The 15,081-nt window shown below is 48.4% G+C and overlaps 1 pseudogene; it reads left to right on the forward strand.

Annotated features, from left to right (window-relative positions):
* Positions 1-310: 310 nt before the first annotated feature.
* LOC126523709 (uncharacterized) lies at positions 311-1,645 on the forward strand (annotated as a pseudogene).
* Positions 1,646-15,081: the final 13,436 nt, after the last annotated feature.

Consider the following 15,081-nt stretch of genomic DNA (forward strand, 5'->3'; position numbering starts at 1 on the left):
TGTACTGACCTCTCATTCCCAACTTGTGTATTGAAAAGTGTATCAAGAGATTTCTGTGGTGAACTACCGCTATTATTTTTTGTTTATGACGTGTAAATTAGTGAGCAAGCTTAACTTTTCATTGCTACTTATATTGTGCCTTTTCTGTATAGGATTTTTACCTCCATTATGTAACCTGTCCCCTCTATAATGTATATTACTCTGAGGGCACTATAAATAAGTAAGTAAAAAAATAAAAAAGAAGTTGCGCAGAACGCACCTTAACGCGCTTTGCCGGGAATTCGGGATTGATTGTGGAAAAGAGCTAAACATGGCGGAAGTCACCGACGCTACAGATGCAAGTGGCAGAGATGACGAGAAGATCATAGAGGCTTGGGGAGATATTCAGGGACAGAGAGAACGTAATCGCGAACACGAACGCAAAAAGAAAGAGGACCAGAGAAAGCGAGAGCAGGATGAACGCGAACGCAAAAAGGAAGAGGACCACAGAAAGCGAGAGCAGGATGAACGCAAGCGCAAAAATGAAGAGGACCAGAGAAAGCGAGAGCAGGATGAACGCGAACGCAAAAAGGAAGAGGACCAGAGAAAGCGAGAGCAGGATGAACGCGAACGCAAAAAGGAAGAAGACCAGAGAAAGCGAGAGCAGGATGAACGCGAACGCAAAAACGAAGAGCACCAGAGAAAGCGAGAGCAGGATGAACGCAAACGCAAAAAGGAAGAGGACCAGAGAAAGCGAGAGCAGGATGAACGCGAACGCAAAAAGGAAGAGGACCAGAGAAAGTGAGAGCAGGATGAACGCGAACGCAAAAAGAAAGAGGACCAGAGAAAGCGAGAGCAGGATGAACGCGAACGCAAAAAGGAAGAGGACCAGAGAAAGCGAGAGCAGGATGAACGCAAGCGCAAAAACGAAGAGGACCAGAGAAAGCGAGAGCAGGATGAACGCGAACGCAAAAAGGAAGAGGACCAGAGAAAGCGAGAGCAGGATGAACGCGAACGCAAAAAGGAAGAAGACCAGAGAAAGCGAGAGCAGGATGAACGCGAACGCGAAAAGTTAGAAGACCAGAGAAAGCGAGAGCAGGATGAACGTGAACGCAAAAAGGAAGAGGACCAGAGAAAGCGAGAGCACGATGAACGCGAATGCAAAAAGGAAGAAGACTAGAGAGAGCGAGAGCAGCATGAACGCAAGCGCAAAAACGAAGAGGACCAGAGAAAGCGAGAGCAGGATGAACGCGAACGCAAAAAGGAAGAGGACCAGAGAAAGCGAGAGCAGGATGAACGCGAACGCAAAAAGGAAGAAGACCAGAGAAAGCGAGAGCAGGATGAACGCGAACGCAAAAAGTTAGAAGACCAGAGAAAGCGAGAGCAGGATGAACGTGAACGCAAAAAGGAAGAGGACCAGAGAAAGCGAGAGCAGGATGAACGCGAATGCAAAAAGGAAGAAGACTAGAGAGAGCGAGAGCAGCATGAACGTGAACGCAAAAAGGAAGAGGACCAGAGAAAGCGAGAGCAGGATGAACGCGAACGCAAAAAGGAAGAAGACCAGAGAAAGCGAGAGCAGGATGAACGTGAACGCAAAAAGGAAGAGGACCAGAGAAAGCGAGAGCAGCATGAACGCGAACGCAAAAAGGAAGAGTACCAGAGATAGAAAAAGCAGGAGGAACGCAAGTGCCAGAGACGGAAACAGGAATAGGAACGTGTACTCGAAGGAAAGCGCTTGGATACACAGCCAGCCCACACAGTGGCCTCTCAAAACACAGCATCCAATGCTCAAGTAGTGAAACCGCCAAAAATAAAAGACCTGGTATCCCATCTTAAAACTGGCGTGGACATCGGTTTCTTTTTAGTTAATATTGAAAGAACCTGCGAAGGCAAAGTGCCACGTGAGGCATGGACTCAGGTGCTACTAACCGTTCTCCCTTGTGAAAGAGCGGAAGTGCTTGCTCGACACTCAAAACAAGAGGCAGCTGATTATGACAAAGTAAAAAGCGCACAGCTAAAAATGTATCGACTCTCCAACGATGCCTTCCGCCGGTGTTTTAGAAATAACGTCAAACGGAGCGAAGGGTCGCTCACCGACTTCGCCTACAGCATGAAGTGCGACCTGATGGAATGGGTTAAGAGCATGGACGTTTTGGGAGACCATGACAAAGCTGTCCAGTTAATATGCATTGAACAATTTTTGATTGGCCTGAATGAGGAGGCACGCTTGGGGGTATTCGACCGACCAGGGAAAAAGAACCTAGAGCGCGCCGCGGAGCTTGCCGAATAATTCAGTCTCAGACAAGGAGAGGAGAAAGAACGCGGGAGGGCAGCAAAGAAAACATATCCAGAAACTGCTAAGTGCCTCGAACCTAGCAATCTTGCCAGGCAGGTACAAAAAGGGGCGAATGAAATATATCAGCACAAAGAGTCGACCAACACTGCGCGCTCAGGCAAGGAAATAGGGGAGCAGAAGTGTTAGAGGCACAGAAACCAATTGTGTGCTTTCAGTTGCACGAAACCGGGCATTTGGCGATTGGTTGCCGCAAGGAAAAGGTAGTTTTTTTGTTGCTAAGAAATAACGACGACAACATGCGGCTGCTAGAGCCTTGTTTGCGGGGCATCACCATAAATGGCCAAAACTACCGTGTTCCCCGTGACTCAGCGGCTACCGTGGACATAATCCACACCTCGTACGTGCCCGCGGACAGGTTTACGGGGGAATGTGCATGAATTAGGCAAGTAGCACAAGAGGATACGTGCGTATGTCTGCCAGTGGCAAGGGTGCTTATTAAAGGTGCATTCGGAAAGCTAGAAACCGAAGCCGCCGTGTAGCAAAGCTTACCAGAGCAGTATGGTTACCTTTTTTCTAATCATTCATAGCATATATTGAAAGAAAGAGGTCTGAGCTTTGGAGAATACATAATACAAGCTCTCACCCGTTCCAAGGCCAAAGGGATCGAAACGCAGCTCCGTGTTTCAGAAAGCCAAGAGGCACAGACACTCGAACAAATAGGGACTGCAACAAGTATAGGAGGTGCTTCGGGTGAGGACAAGAATAGTTCGTCTCCCTAGAGAAGGTAGCAAAGAACCGGAACCCTTTCTGGTGCCTCCCTGTTTGGACGGCTTCCCATAACTGTCGAAAGTGGGCCCGGAGGTCATTGCGTCAGAACAAGCCGAAGACGAAACGCTTCGGGAATAAAACCATACGGAAGGGGAGGACCAGACACAGAGAAACGTGGTTTTCCCCGTCGCGCAGGCATCTTCTACCGTCAGCACAAGGATTCGAAGGGAGTGTACTATGACCAGCTTGTAGTCCCACAAAGGTAGTGGGCGAAAATACTTAAGCTTTGTCAGGGGAATAGTTGGGCGGGCCATCTCGGCAATAAGACAACGAAGGCTCGCCTACTGGGGGAATAATATTGGCCGAATTGTTTCAAGAACGTCGAGAAATTTGTGAAATCTTGTGACGTCTGCCAAAGAATCGGCAAAATACAAAACCAGCAGAAGGCACCCTTAAAGTTGATGCCGCTCGTTGCGGAGCCTTTCCGCCCGCTGGTCCTGGACCTAGTGTGTGCACTGCCGAAAAGAAAATCCGGGAGCCGCTATATATTGACCATGATATGCCCTGCCACGAAGTTCCCCGAGGCGCTCCCTTTGAAGGAACTCATCTCGGCTAACATTGTTGATGGGCTCCAATAGGTGTTGCTCTCGCGAGTGGGATTTCCGGCGGAGTTACAAAGCGATCAGGGCAGTGTATTTACCAGCGCACTCGCCGCAACGTCCTTGGCATCCCCCGAGTAATTCTGTCGAGGCATGGCATTCCGTCCTAAAAAGAGTCATACGAGCACTATGCTATAAGAAACAAAAAGAGATTAGGAGGCATGTTTGCCCGCCACAATGTTCGCGCTTAGGCCGGTACCACACGAGGCCACTGGATTTAGTCCCGCCGAACTCGTCTACGGGAGGTCATTGATGTCACTCCCTCGCATACTGCGAGAATCTTCGTAGGGAAGGGGGATGATCCCACAGTGGTTGCGTACGTGCTGGGCTTACTCCAGAGACTCCACGCTTGCAAGGAACTCGTGGAGGCGAACATGACATCGGCGCAGTTGAAGGTGAAACGTCTGGACAATAAAAACGCTCGGCTACGTTTGTTTTCGGAGGGAGACCAGGTAATGCTCTTAGCACCATCTAAAGCTACCAAGCTCGCCGTTCAGTGGCAGGGCTCTGCGATGGTATTACAGAAGCTGTCAGATACCAACTATGTGATCAAACTTCCCGGTAGGCGATAATAGGTAAAAATTTACCATTCAAATTTGATGAAGCCTTAGCGTCAGCGAGCAGCAGTGGCCCAACTCGGGTTGAATATCCCCGAAGAAATAGAGACCGACATCGTTATGCCCGGACCCGAGTCGGAACCACAGACACTCTACGTCCTGCTAGACAGGGTCACCGATAGTTCCGATCTGAATGAAAAACAAAGGCAGAAGCTTGAAAAGGTCCTTGTGGAATTCACAGAGGCGTTTGTAGATAGGCCGGGGAAAACCAACTTAGTGGATCACAACATTGAATTAATTACCCATGAGCCAATTCGCTCCCGACCTTACCGAGTTTCAGCCAAGCAAAAATAAATACTCCCGCGCGAAATTCAAAGAATGTTCGATATTGGTGTCATTGTCCCTTCCGAGAGCGATTTTACCTCGCCTCTCATACTAGTCAGGCACTCAGAGAGCAGCCGAGGCCCTACATAGAATATAGGAAATCACAAGGGACCAGCTGCACCCAATTCCCAACTTAGAACAGAGAATGGAAACAGTTAGCCGAGCCCAGTACGTTATCTACACCCGATCTGACAAGCGGCTGCTGGCAGGTACCCTTGACTAAACACGCCAGTCAATACGCCACGTTTGTCTCACCCTTACGGACTTTTCGACCGATGGTCATGAGTTTTGGGCTCAAAGACGCGACCTTTTGTTTCTAGCGACTCGGGGATCGTGTGCCCCCGGGGCAAAGGACTACGCATCTCTACATCTCGATGATATTGCGGTATTCTCGGACAGTTGGGAAGACCACATGGGCCACTTAGGAGACGTCTTGACGCTATTACTTGATGCGGCCACTTGCCGACTGTCAGTTCGGCAAATCGAAGGTGGAGTACCTTGGGCATCTTATTGGGTAAGGATACTGGCAACCTCATTAGATAAAGCTTGCCGCTATCGATAGCTATCCCCGACCCACTACTAAAACCGATATCCGCGCCTATCTCGGACTCGCTGGATACTAGCAGCATTATATCCCCTACTATTCCAATGTGGCCAGTCCCTTAACCAATAGCTTAAGGAAAGAAGAGCCGACTAAGGTACAGCGGAACGAGATGAAGGGGGGTTCTTTCCTGGCTTTAAAGAAACCCCAAATCTCTCAACCCAATTTCTGAGCTCCAGATTTTAAGCTACCATTCACACTGCAGTGCGATGCGAGTTGCAGGGGTCTCGGGGCAGTTCTGAGTCAGCGGGACGAAAGTGGACAAGCGCATCCGGTGCTTTTTGTTAGTAGAAAGCTTACTGCGCACGAGCAGGCATACAGCCTTCGGAAAAAAGTGTCCGTGCCTTGTGTGGGCCATTCAGTAGCTACGATGTTACATAGCCGGCTCCCGCTTTGTGATATAGACGGATCACTGTCCATTGTCATGGATCTGTAATATTTCCCCGAAGAATGGTCGCTTACTCTAATGCAGTCTTGCCCTACAGCAACATAATTTCGAGGTGAAGTACAATAAGGGAAGGGAAAACGGAAATGCGGACACGCTCATCCGTAGCTTTTCCTACTGATGGCAGGAATATAACTCGCATACCAAACTCAGACCATTGGTTGAATTTATGCTTCTTTTCTTTTACTGTAATTTAATGAGTACTTTATTGTGCGAATTAAAGACACCTGCGTAGGTACGGGAAGCGTTTTTTTGTGTGTTGGTTTTAATCATTGGTTGTACATGTATCTTTTAAACGATCTCCATTTGTTTATCGTTTGCCTCAGAGCTGCATGAATTGCGCCTTCTTTGAGACACGACAGAAACGAAATTTACCACAGCGTTAGTCGCACTACCATTTGAACATTGTTTAGGGTCGGAACTTTTATTTTATAATTAATTTGCTTAGGTTTGTTTGAGCAGTGCTCCTCTATGGCTGCCTTTCTGGCGCTCGTTGGTTCTGACCTCGGGATTAATCAAGGGAGAGGGAGGATTACCTCGCATATCGCGGAGGGGATTTGGGCGCTTGCCTTGTCGCTGCTCGGGCGCCGTGCAGACTTGGTCATTAATATTCCAGTTCCGAGCCTACGACCTGCAGCCCACCCTCCCTCCAAGATGGCTATTGGACGGGATCCTCCCGGCGAACCCGGGAATTAGAGCCGGAGCTGAGCCTGCTGAGCGGCCAAGGCCTCTTCAAGGAGCATTGGCGAGCTGCCCCCTTGCAAGCCTTTCTCCCGGCGGTGTACCGGCTGTTGTGATCGGTCGTTCACCCCGCGACACCCCTCGGTCACGGCTCGCACGATTATGGGACACGCGCCGACGGCCTCGTCAAAATGGTTCTCGACGCGGATGAAATATGACCAGCGCAGGAATAACTCTTTCAGGAGAGGTTTTAGCAGTTAGCAATTGTACGGCTGTCACATGTCAGCAGCACACACTGGGTGTCCAAGCCGGAGACGCGCTCAGGGCGATGATCCGGCCATCACTTGTCAGAGTACGGTCGCAGTCGGCGAAAAGGGCAACATACCTCCGGTATGGTGGGATCTGATGTCATTAGCCTTCTCACACCGGATTGGTGGGACCTGATGTCATCGACTTCCTGACACTGGATTGGTGGGAGCTAATGTCATCGGCCTCCTGACGCTGGATTGGCGAAAGAATTAAGAATTCAGAACCGTGTGGTACGTTTTATAACCAGGAAATATGACCGACAAACTAACGTTACTAACCTGAAATTCTCGCTATCACTCCCAACACTACAGCTGCGAAGGAAGGTAGCTTTACTCTTTCTCTTCCACAAAATAATTCATAGTCAGCATCCTACTACCCTTCCCCTTACGAACCACATCGTACATCCCGTCGTCTTTGTAATAGCCACAGCTTTAGGCGCATATGTGGCCGAACCACGGCTTTTAATTCATCAGCGCTTCCACGTGCCATAAGCTACTAGAATGATCTTCCTGATCGCATCATTGCCTTCCATGCCTCTGCAGCCTTCAAAGACCAAGTACTGCTCTGGTTTTCTTGACTGTTTTATTCACTGCCTTGTACTTCGTTAGGCACCCTTTTAGCCGCCATTTCAATGTTCCTTCATAGGTTGCATATACTATGCAATATTTTTCTGACCTTATATTTGTAACTTTATACTTCTCATTAGTTCTCTGCGTCCTGTGAAACTGTTATCCATTGTATAATGATGCATGACCTGCTTCTTGTATCCTTCATTTTCTTTACATGCCCCCCTCACACAATACTCCTATTTGGAGCCTGTGAGTATTTTGAATAAAGAATAAAGAATAAAGTGACTAAACAATATTGGCGCAAGGCATAAAAGAAGCTACGGACGGCGGGAGTGAGCGGTGGCTACCACTTCATCAACTTTTTTATTTTACTTTGCATCTTCTTGTATGTTTGTAAATATATACCTGTTTGTCTAACGTCCTGAATATGAGACCCAGCCTCACGTTCACTTACCCATCTATAAGGAAAGAGGATGCGACGTCTTCGAGCCCTCAGTCGCAACACCCTCTACCACCTCCTTCTGAAAGCTGCTCGAGACTGGGGCCTCAAATTTTCAGTCGTGCGGTATACCATCCTCTGCGCAACTTCTTCAGCCGCTTACTGACATGCTGCATCGCGACTAAAAAAAAAGCCTACATTCCACTGGTCCTCAGAGAGCGAGAGAGAGCAGATTATAAATGAAAGGCAGGGAGGTTAACCAGAACTGAGCCTGATTGGCTACCCTACACTACGGAAGGAGAAAGACGAGGGAAAGATTAAAAGAAGAAGAGAAACGACACTGGGGATATCGATCGGTCACTCACTCCGGATCACAGACGATGAGTGATTCCGGTAAATTTTTAATATCGCAGCAGGGCTTTCGTGGCCTTTTGTAGCTGCGATATGCGAGGCCATGGTCCCAAAATCCGGCTCAAGGTGAACAGTTTTCAAACGGATTGAGTGCTCTGCAGATGTAATTTCCTTCATTTTCAAAGGATCGCCAGTATCCTAGGAGTTGCTTGCGGTGTCTCCTCGACACCACAGGCATTGCACTTGGCGCTATCAGCCATTTTCCTCAAACACATATATGCATTGGTGAATGCGACGCCCAAGCCTAAGCGGCAGATTATTATTTCCTAATTTCGTGGAAGCCCAGATACCAGCCACAGTTGCATATATGGGTCGAGCGTATGCAATCGATGTTGGTTGAATTCTGGTCCGTGCCATTTCAACAATGTCATACGGTGCGCTAGCTCGCTTAAGTGTTGGGCTGCGTCAGGCCGCGATTACCATCATCATCGTCAGCCATTTTATGTCAACTGCAGGACGAAGGCCTCTCCCTGCGATCTCCGATTACCGCTGTCCTGCCCCAATCAATTCCAGCTTGCGCCCGCGAATTTCCTGATTTCATCGCTCCAACTAGTCTTCCGCCGTCCTCGACTGCGTTTCCCTTCTCTTGGTACCCATTCTGTAACTCTAATGGGCCAACGGTTATGTAATCGGCGCATTACATGACCTGCCCAGCTCCATTTCTTTTCTCTTGATGTCAATTAGAATATAATCGATACCCGTTTGCTTTCTGACCTGAACCGCTCTCTTTCTGTCTCTTAACATTTCGCATAGCAATCTTCGTTCCATCGCTCTTTGCGTGGTCCTTAACTTGTACTCAAGCTTCTTTCTCAGTCTTCAGGTCTCTGCCCCATATGTCAGCACCGGTAAAATGCACTGATTTTATGCCTTCCTTTTCAGTGATAATGGTAAGTTTCCAGTCAGGAGTGGACAATGTCTGCCGTATGCGATCCAACCCATTTTTACTCTTCTATGAAGTTCTTTCTCAGGATCAGGATTAACTGTGATAATTCACCTAGGTAAACGCACCCCTTCACAGACTCTAGAGGCTGACTGCGGATCCTGAACTGTTGTTTCTCTGCCCGGCTATTCATAATTTACTCTTACTCCACTCTTACACTCTTACACTCTCTCTGTTAAGGTCCTCAAACATTTGTTGCAACTCATCTGCAGTGTTGCTGAATAGAATAATGTCGTCAGCAAACCATAGGTTGTTGAAAAATTTGCCGTCAATCCTTGCTCCTAAGACTTCCCAGTTTAATAGCTTGAATATTTCTTCCAAGCACGCAGTGAATAGCATTGGAGAGATTGTGCCTCTCTGTCTGATGCTTTCTTTATAGGTATCTTCCCGCTTTTCTTGTGGAGAAATAAGGTAGCTGTAGAACCTCTGTAGATATTTTGAAAGGTATTAACGTAAGCGTTCTGTACTCCATGATTACGTATTTCCCCTATGACATCTCTACTGAATCAAGTGCACTTTCGTAATTCGTGAAAGCTTCATAGAGGGGCTTATTGAACTATGCTGATTTCTCGATAACCTGAATAATGACATGGATGTGGTCCATTGCAGAGTATTCCTTCCTGAAGCCAGCCTGTTCCCTTGATTGAGAAAAGTCCCGTCTTGCCCTTGTTCTATTGGAGATTATTTTGGTAAGTATTTTATATAGGACTGCGAGTAGCCTAATGCGCCTATTATTTTTCAATTCCTTAAAGTGTCTCTTTTTGTGGATTAGTGTAATGCTTGCATTCTTCCAGTTTCTGGGATCCTTGCAGTCGATAGACACTTCGTATAAAGAGCTCCCACTTTTCCAAGCATTCTGTCTCCTCAACCTTTTATTAAACCGACTGTTACTCTAACTTCTCCTACCAATCTTCCTCGTTTCATGTCTTGCAAGGCCCTTCTCACCTCATCCCTAGGTATAGGAGCACGTTTTGTATCCTCTTCATTACTGTTTCTAATGGAGGCATCCTAACTCCTCTGGGTATGGTACAGGTCAGTATAGAATTTTCCGCTTATTTTACTGTACCTTCGAGATTGCTGGTGATATTACCCCTGCTTATTTTTCAGTGCATACATCTTGGTTTGTCCTATGCCAAGTTTCTTTCTCCCTCATTTCAGGCTGCGTCCATTTTTACGGCTTCTTTAGTCTTTCGGACCTTATTGTTTAGAGTATGACTTATTTTCGCCTTGCTGATCAATTTGGACAGTTCCGCGAATTCTTTCTTAGCTCTTGAGTTCAACCCATTCATTCTTTGTCGTTTCTTTATTAGGTCCTTTGTTACTTGGGAGAGCTTGCCTACTGGTTGACTTGGTGCCTTGCCTCCCACTTCTATTGCTGCCTCGGAATGCAGCCTAGTTACGCTTTCATTCATTAGCTTTCATTCATTGAAATCGCCCATTGCTACAGTATACTGAGTTTGCACTTTTCTCATCGCTAATACATCTTCGTAAAACTGATCTACTTCCTCATCATGGTGACTGGATGTTGGAGCGTAGGCTAGTATTACCTTTATTCTATACCTCTTATTTTTTTTTATTACGAATGCAGCTACTCTCTCATTAATGCTGTATAATTCGTCAATGTAGCCCGCTACGTTCTTATAGATTGAGAATCCTACCCCGTATTGCTTCTTGCCTAGGAGACCTATATAGCAGGGGACATATCCGTTATGGGGCTCTTGCATTGCCCAGGGGGCGCTGCGAAAAGGGTGCTAAAAAGCGCCCTCTGTCCTAAAATGGGTCGTACCAAGCTCGGTCGTCTGCTTCAGAAAGCACGTTTACAATATGGACCCGCCACTTTCGGTTGTGTTGTATCACGGTCTGCAGCGAATATCAGGCGCCGAAGATTTTTTCAGGAGTGGCACGCAGCGTAAAGGCAAGAAATTATGCAGTGCCGAATACGTGTATGCCGTTCAAGAATTAAGCGGCGAAGTTTTAGCGCGGTGTCAATCGCAAGTGAAGCGAGTCGCGCACGAAGTGGAACTTCAGGTAAGGTTTGCACGCTGCTAGATTCAGGCGCACAAACGCGAGGAAATGCTTGCTATAAATGAGTCCACAGCAGCGATAAGCAGACATCATGTGTACGGAACTGCTCGAGCACACGACGGTACGCGCCGCGACGGCAGCGGTCTTTCAGCATGCCGCGATGTACGAACTGCTCGAGCGCACGATCGTACGCGCCGCGACGGCAGCGGTCTTTCGACATGCCGCGAAACGGCGGTTCTCCTGCAATCTTTGTTGACTGCATGCCGCTAAACAAGTAGTTAGGCCTGCGTTGTAGTAGCGGCCATCTGTCCCTTTCAGTAACTAGTAATGACTGATGCAATGCATATGAGCTCGTGCGCTGCTCGCTTGATGTAGCTTTTAATGACAACGCTCGAAAATCGATCTGCTGTAATCAAGACTATCTTGCTGCGCTGCCTCAACATGCTGGCTTGAGGTCAAGTATGAGCACATTTAACTCTCTAACCTGTGCTGCTCGTAGTGGGGTAGTGAATTATCACCGAATCAACCCGGCCATTTGTGGTCATTTGCACACACCTGGGCACTTCACCACTTCGCACCGGTCGAATTGTTAATTGTCGCTGTGGCCGGGTTTCGAATCGTGAATCACCAGCCATGCCTGCTGCTATGTCGGTCTGCCGTCGGGACTGTAGGTGCAAAATACCGAATTTTAGAACGCAGATCTATAATCAAGCAAGCTTCAAGACAGGTGAAGCAGTCAGCATGACGCGATGTTTCGCTTACCCAGCGCGACGAACTGCAGTTATACAGCGCGCCCGACGCTCCGCTTTGTGAGGCCTTGAAGGGAAACGATAGAATCGGATGTTGGGATTCAGGCCTTCTTGTTCATGGGAGCCCACGACACAGCAGTATCGACGGTGACGCTTTTTCGATGCTGAGCTAGGTCCCTCCGGATCGGCGTCGCCTATTCCTTCTGCTTCCAGCATTACGTCCCACGGCACACGGAGAGTCCGTTTTCGTTAAACTATAGGCTGCGACCAGCTCGCAGCGTGGTCGACGTGGTCTGTCAGAAGTGACGAGCCTTTTCGCACTCGCAACAGGGCAGAAAAAAGTGCGAATCGACGCAAAACTCGGCCTAGAAACGTGCTTCGCCACAGCCAGGGCTCAATACGACCCAAGCTGGTACGACCCAGATGTCGTTTCCCGCGCCGCCACCAGGCGCCGCTACTATACCTCAAACTCCAGCGCAAGACGCCCATTCCGCAATGTATAAGTCTCACCAGTTTTAATCTCACTAAGGCCGGTGATATCCCAAACAATGTCTGATAGTTCCTCAGAGTCATGCTAAGCTAGCCTCACTCGAGCGGGTTCGTGTGTTAAACGTTGCAAGGGTCACTTTCCATTGGCGGCCTGTCCGGACCCAGAGATTATTAGCACCTTCTGCTGCTTTATAGGTCGGACCTCCGCCTTGCACAGGTGCTCCACAGTTGCTGGGGATTAAGGGCCAATGGGTAATTGAGTGAGTTATTCGGGAGGGAGTGGCCGAGAACTACACCAGGGAGGCCAATTGCTGTGCTGGTGAGGAAGTGTCTTGTTGAAGCATAGTGAGCCTTCATATTTTGGTTGTACATAAATTATTATAGCCCCACCCACCCTCGGCATCTTTCGCAGGGGACAGGCGTCACTCCAGTCCCCGTTAAAGGTAAAGAAACAAGGGTTGCTCCTCCGTGTGCTTTTCTAACCGCTTCTTCAGCGAGGTCGTTGCCGGAGATACCGCAATGGCCCGGTAAACACTGAAACACGACGTCGTGTGCTTTCGCGATCTTTCGCGATCATTTGATAGTTGATTTCTCGTATCTCCGACACGAGTTGTAGGACCCGGGAGTAAGAGCTGAAAAATGACATTGTAACGCCGCCTTCGAGCCGCAGAATATTGCCCACCGAATATTCGGTGTCTTGGTAATATAGTCAACGACACCTCGTAGGGCAACAAGCTCTGAACCGGTCGACGTTTTCACGTGAGAAATCCTGTATCGGATGCTTATTTATCGTGATGGTATAAACACTGCGCCGGTCTAGTTGGTCTGAGTGGACGAGCCACCGGCTTATATATGTAGATTCGGTCAAAGTAGAAAGTGTGCAAACAATCCAGAGCTGCTTGCTTGAAATCCAAGGTATGTAGGTCAGTCTGTTTTCGTATCCCTGGAACCGTGAGACGCATTTGAGGTTGTTTTAAACAACACAAAGCTGAGGTTGAACGTGCTTAGGGTGTGAAGCCAGGTGGTAGAGAGGCACGATGGATGCTGACCATGTTGGAGAATGACGCCTGTAGTCGTCGTTCTGGCGGGCAGGGAAGAGAGCTTGATTGCATTCGTGAAAGATGACGAATATGGGCCCTAAACGTGTCGGCGCTAATGTAAGTGGTGTTTGGATGGTATTGAGCCATTACAACGGCTCCTGCTGTTAAGGCGCTCCGCGGAAGGCATAGGCACATGCGTAGTGCCTATGCTTGCACGCTCTGAAGCTCCCGAAGATTTGACTTGCATGTTTTAGCAAGCACGGGAATGCTACAGCGGAGGAATTCGATAAAAAAGTGTTCGGTGCAACTGTAGCGTGGAGGTCACTGACAATCCCCCTCTTTCGCCGGTGATGGACTTGAAGACGTCAACAATAGACAAGAGTTTCTTCTTCAAGTGGCAACTGGAGCGCTCCAGGAGATGATCCAGTCAAGAATGACACACAAAAATCAATGATGTCTCTCGTAGGTGATATGCTGGCCATTGATGCATACTGGATAACGAGACATCGCTTTTCGCGTAAAAGCGACTAACGCACATTTTTCTGTCGAGATGGTAAGGCCTTGTGTAGGAAGATAGTCAGATGCGTGTGTTGCTGCTTTCTGTAGCCTTGTGCGAACGTGCAGGCAAGTGACCACTAATTTTCAGATGCAGATGTCGTCGGCGTGGATTCAGACACTCACTGTTTCCAGTAGGGATTCGGGCAGCCAAAGAAGCGCGAGGTTGAAAAGAAGAGGGCTTAGAACAGCGCTTTGGGGAACGCCTTGGCATGTGTAGTGGTCGGTAGTCCGACCATCTCGCTTACGTACAAACAAAGTCCTTCGTGTCAAGTAGTTTCTGATAAGTCGATATACTCGCCCTCCCAGTTTAATTGTCAAACGTGCATCAGCACGTTTGATGGGAAACGTTGTCGTAAGCGCCTATCATGTCAAGAGTGCTACTGATGATCGCCTCGAAAATTTTTGCTGTCCTACAGATGACACAAAATCGATGACACTGTCAATCGATGAACGGAGTCGTCAAAATTACGACATAGAGTAGGGGTAAATTTTGTCGTGTACTTTGTCTTTTTCCGGTGACCGATTTTCACGGCCTAACACATGGTATTGCTCAGCGCGGGACGCACCCACACGTAGCGGAAGTTTCTCGATTGTTATCGATGGCTCTTTTTCCTCTCTGTTGTCACAGAGCCTTATGCAATCTGATTTCCTGTGTGTGCGACGCGAATGGTATTGAACATTCTGGAAGACACGCGGGCAACCCCGCTTACAGTAGAAACTTTGATTACTGATGGGCAAACGCCAACGCGCTTGACCCGGTGGTCAAATTTCGACGATCGCCGACTTTGTTCGCCGATATCCTTGCGCTTTAAGTGTAGCCTCTTCTTGTTGCCACAGGTTCACTCAATAAAAGTTACTTTCGTCCTTCACAGTACTGCTACTGTGTTCTTCACCGTCAATACCACGTAGCATCTGGTGGAGGTGTTTTGCGTTCATGTACCGGACGCCCGCACAAAGCCGTGACCCAAGCCTGAACGCGGAAAACAACGCCAACGTCGCCAAGAACTAGGGATGTAGCCGCAGGCTGTAAAGACTGCCTCCGGAGCACGGACTTTTGCCCGAGACGACTAGTAAGACGGTCGCCAAGTCAACCCCAATGGCAGCCCGAGCGTCTCCCATCATGCTGCAGCAGCCCAGGGAGCCACTGATGTTCCGCAGTTCAACATACGAGGAACCAGAAAG

Source organism: Dermacentor andersoni, chromosome 6 (genome assembly GCF_023375885.2).
Source record: "Dermacentor andersoni chromosome 6, qqDerAnde1_hic_scaffold, whole genome shotgun sequence".
Taxonomy (NCBI): Eukaryota; Metazoa; Arthropoda; class Arachnida; order Ixodida; family Ixodidae; genus Dermacentor; species Dermacentor andersoni.